Source organism: Nematolebias whitei, chromosome 4 (genome assembly GCF_014905685.2).
Source record: "Nematolebias whitei isolate Nwh7 chromosome 4, NemWhi1, whole genome shotgun sequence".
NCBI lineage: Eukaryota > Metazoa > Chordata > Actinopteri > Cyprinodontiformes > Rivulidae > Nematolebias > Nematolebias whitei.
Genome location: NC_056501.1, coordinates 25,064,912 through 25,070,396, shown reverse-complemented (window position 1 = coordinate 25,070,396; position 5,485 = coordinate 25,064,912).

Here is a 5,485-nt window from a genome sequence, read left to right as displayed (position 1 = left end):
TGCAGCCCACAGCTGCAGAAAACGCTTCCTTGTGCATTTTGTGCAGCCCATACTGTAGGATAAACTTCCTGCTGCATCTGATCAGCCTTTTCTCCATGCAGAGCGTGAAAGTGGGCGTGGCCAAGGGCAAGTGCAGGTGGCTGAGAGCAGCCATGGCAGAGAGGAGGCAGAGAGCTAAAATCATGACATTCTGTGCTCTTTTAGAGTGTTTAGAGTTTAGAAACATTGTTTAGACTATTACAAGTGTGGGAAGGGATTAAACCCTTATATACATATAAATATATACATACATATTACAGGTCCTTCTCAAAAAATTAGCATATTGTGATAAAGGTCATTATTTTCCATAATGTAATGATAAAAATGAAACTTTCATATATTCCAGAATCATTGCACACCAACTGAAATATTTCAGGTCTTTAATTGTTTTAATACTGATGATTATGGCATACAGCTCATGAAAACCCAAAATGCATGTCCCAAAAAATAAGCATATCATGAAAAGTTTCTCTAAACAAGCTATTAACCTAACCATCTGAATCAACGATGTAACTCTAAACACCTGCAAAAGATTCCTGAGGCTTTTAAAAACTCCCAGCCTTGTTCAATACTCAAAACTGCAATCATGGGTAAGACTGCCGACCTGACTGCTGTCCAGAAGGCCATCATTGACACCCTCAAGCAAGAGGGTAAGACACGGAAAGAAATTGCTGAATGAATAGGCTGTTCCCAGAGTGCTGTATCAAGGCACCTCAGTGGGAAGTCTGTGGGAAGGGAAAAGTGTGGCAGAAAATGCTGCACAACGAGAAGAGGTGACCGGACCCTGAGGAGGATTGTGGAGAAGGGCCGATTCCAGACCTTGGGGGACCTGCGGAAGCAGTGGACTGAGTCTGGAGTAGAAACATCTAGAGCCACCGTGCACAGGCGTGTGCAGGAAATGGGCTACAGGTGCCACATTCCCCAGGTCAAGCCACTCTTGAACAAGAGACTGCGTCAGAAGCATCTCGCCTGGGACTGCTGCTGAGTGGTCCAAAGTTATGTTCTCTGATTACAGTAAATTTTGCATTTCCTTTGGAAATCAAGGTCCCAGAGTCTGGAGGAAGAGAGGAGACACAGAATTCACATTGCTTGAGGTCCAGTGTCAAGTTTCCACAGTCACTGGGGTGTCATGTCAGCTGCTGGTGTTGGTCCACTGTGTTTTATCAAGGGCAGGGTCAATGCAGCTAGCTATCAGGAGATTTTGGAGCACTTCATGCTTCCATCTGCTGAAAAGCTTTATGGAGATGAAGATTTCATTTTTCAGCACAACCTGGCACCTGCTCACAGTGCCAAAACCACTGGTAAATGGTTTACTGATCATGGTATTACTGTGCTCAATTGGCCTGCCAACTCTCCTGACCTGAACCCCATAGAGAACCTGTGGGATATTGTGAAGAAAAAGTTGAGAGACGCAAGACCCAACACTCTGGATGAGCTTAAGGCCGCTATCGAAGCATCCTGGGCCTCCATAACACCTCAGCAGTGCCACAGGCTGATTGCCTCCATGCCACGCCGCATTGAAGCAGTCATTCATGCAAAAGGATTCCTGAATAAATGTGAAGATATGTATAATTCTGATCATGTTTAGATTATAAAATGTCCTGAATAAAATCAAAGTTCAGCTTATGACTATTATTTTGTTTTGTTTTTAAGCTGAAACATATTTGACCCTGGAAAAGGAACAATTCAAAGAAATCGTTAAAAGCTCAAAATTTGTATGACATTTATTCCAATCGTGACGGTGAAAATTTAATTTGCAGTCCAATATTTAGTATGCATTAAAGTATGTTTAGATACAATAACAGAGTGTTCTTTTGTTGATAAGCCCAAGATGCCGGGACATTTTCTCATAATCATTTCCTCTAACACTTCTTAATCTCACTTGCAGTTTATGATATTTGCCTTATAAAACTGAGCAGCTAGATAAAGAAAATCAACAGGAAATTCACTGACTCTAACAACTCCACAGAAGCGGAACACAAAGGCTGATAACTGTCAGCCGTAGAGACGTCTTTAAAAGCACCAAATGATGCTATAATGTTTAGGATCCTTCAAACCAAAATCTGCTTTCATGGCTGCTGAATATGGCCAAATGTGCAGTGTTTGTCAAAGACGAACAGAGATTTGAATCCACCACAATAGCATGAGAAGAAAATTGTTGTTTTACCAAACAAAATCTGCCAGCTTCGCTGAGTCCAAGACAAATAACTCTCCGACAGCAGCACTTTTCCTAGGGTTGAGTTTAAGAGGGTCTTTGATATTCTCATTAAAAATTCATTGTGTTGAATCTGCCTTGCTGCGCGCACAGTGTTTTGCGTTTTGAATCTCATTACTTCTGCAGATATGTGCCTAACTTCATAAAAAACATGCAAAAGAGGGCATCTTATGGACAGTAAAGCAGGTCAAAAAACAATGTTCTCTTCAGAGAATCAGTCTTGCAACTTTTCAAGCCACAACTTTTAATGTGTTGTGTTGTATGAAAAACAATACTGGCCTTGTGTGATCATGACAAGCAGCTAACATGGTTCTAAAAATGCCAGCAAGACCTAAAGAAAACTGCAGTAAATTTGGCATGGTTTTTAATTTTTTCTTGGCATCATATTTCAGCAATAAAAGGTTTTGCTCCAACATGACAGGGTTGTTCAGACCTTTTTGAAGTGTGGTTTGATGGAAACGTAGCAAACAGTTTCAATATGAGCAGACTGATGAGCCAACAGCTAGTCCAAGCAGGACCAAGAAGTGTTTTGCTGCCATCGTAGAACTCCAGACTTTATCATTACATAGGTTTATGCAAATAGATTTTGTTAAAACATTTACACCATTTTTAAACTAACATCATATGAGCATTATCATAAAAATATTATGATGATCCTGCTTGAGGTGCAACAGGCTTCACAGAAATTGCTAACGGTAGCTGCTGCCACTGCTATTTACTCTTGAAAATAATCATAAAATCTGATATAAAACCACAAAATACCAAATTTATGGCATTGTAAAAGTTTATAAAACAGTGTTTCAATACGGTGCTATGAAATTCTTGAAATAGAAATTGTCATATAGCAGCAATCAACTAACACTTTGAGCTCACGCAGACTAGCAGTTAGCTTGTTAATCATGAGGATGTGTATTTTAGTTTAAGACGTTTTGTGTTGCCTGTCATCACCGCATGCTGACATTGTTTCTCGTTGAGGCTCCCAGCGCATGTAACCCTATGAGACCCACATTAAGGCACATGAACAGACCTTAAAGACCACATGGCCTTCTGTTCTTAAAACCACACTTGCACATTGCTGTTCAGAAGTGACGGAGCGTACTTCACTGAGGCTTTGGCAACGGGGTGCATATGTTTTTTTTTTTTTCTTCTCCCAGATACACTAATTACACTTTTTTTTTCCAAACTTGGTTTTTTCCACTGAAAATATATACATTTGCATAAAAGGGTCCATTCAAGCATCCATTCAATCTGTTTATCAGAAGTTTAAATTGTGCTGTTCAATAAAGAAGTGTGTGTGCAGCATAATATTTTAATGTAAGCTTTAATTCAGATGAATAGCTAAGTGTGTCATAAATACCAAAAACTGTGAAAATGGAATCTTGTGACCGTCAACACAAAAAGAGCTAAAACTGTTATATTTTCGTGCAGGGCTCTGTGAATGCTTATACACATGTGTGCATGAGCACGTGTCTGTACACCCATAATCAAACCTCCATCTGTGCCTCCAATGCAGCTGGACTATGATGGCACGTCCCTGCACAACCCCCATACAGCCTGGAGAAATCTCTCATGCAAGCACGCAGTCTTGTGCTCACGCAAACACACACTCCGAGAACCCTCACAAAATAAATAAATATAATACTCTTTTTTTTCCTGCTTGTACTCGATGTATTTTACATTTTTTTAGTCATCCACTAGTCCCTTTTCCTTTTTCCAACACACTCCCCTTCGTCACACCTTTTTTAGCTGAACTACAACCTGCAAAAACAAGAACTGTGTGGCACCACAACAAGCACCTGAGGAGCATCTCTCAAACACAGATTGTCTCTGTCACTGCTTCCAGGGACATGCAGAAAAAGAAAGAAAGGAGTCCTCTTGGTGCATTTTTACAATCTCTTCACACAGGACAACAACAAGAGCACCAAAAGCTATACTCAGCAAATGCATGCAAATATTCACCAAGAGTTCTTTCATCTGTGTTTTACAACGTATGCTTTTTGCCTGATGAGCATTGTTTTGGAAAAAGCTGCTTGTGCCAATAACTTGGTGTTAATGGACAACACATGGGGAACCAGAAAACTTTCAGTGGGTATAAAGGTCAGAAAAGATTATGATTTTAAAGGGTGGATTTATATTTTTTTTAGGCAGAAAGTCATGTGTAGGATATTCCAGGAGCCACGCTGACAGATTCCATCATGCGATGCCAACAAAAGGGGTAAAATGCCAAAATATGATAAAAGGCATCAAAGAATTATGTTCAAAATCACTGAGCCAAGTAGAACATTTGCTAACCATATATGTTTGTAAGTAGACCACTGTGAAGACAAAAGTTAGCTTAACAAGTGAACAGTGATGGATTTTGTGTCATTTTCAACCTGAGTGCTCAAATACACAATTCCCTAATCAAGTCTTGAATGTACACTTGATAAAAATAAATAAAAATAAATCATAATCCCTGTGTGTGTGTGTGTGCAAACAACAATAAAAAGGGTTCTACATGTTGTCCCTGAATGCTTATGAATATCCTAACCATTTACCGTGATATTAAACATAGATGTAAAGACAATCATCTGCAGGGAGATGAGATGTATTCCAGAGAACACATTATGCCTTTGGAATTTGAAAATGATTAGAGGAAGTTGTTCTTTTTACCAGATGAGGTATTCCAGACAGTTTCTAAAATTGCTTTGCATGCCTAGTTTTATTTTATTTCTTTTTTATGACTTATCTGCATCACAAAGCAGAGCATTTGAATAATGCTCATCTAGTGACTAGTTTTGCATGCCTTAAACCAAAAAAAACTCTTCACCACCTCTCAGGGAGAGGAAGAAGTGAAAATGTCGGTGGTGTGGAAGTTTTTTAAAGTGTCAGAATCTGTTAGCAGAACTGCTATTTGCAATGACCGCTCAGTGTCAGTGATGTGAGGAGGAGCAAAAACGAAGTCCTAAAACACTTCTAACATAATTAACCATCTCAAGAACCACCATTCCGACCATTCCGACCATTCCGGCAATAAGGACAAGAATTCAAACCTCACCAGCAGTCCATTCTACAAGCTTTGGACAAATCAAAGAAATACAGCCGCAACCACCCGAAGGCAAAATGCATCTCTCTGATGGAGTGTATTGCTCTGGATAACCATTTTCAATCATTGAAGATATCAGATTCCGAAAATTTTTGGACTATGTTGAGCCTCATCCACATATTGGGCTTTTGTTTTAAGTTTTTTTA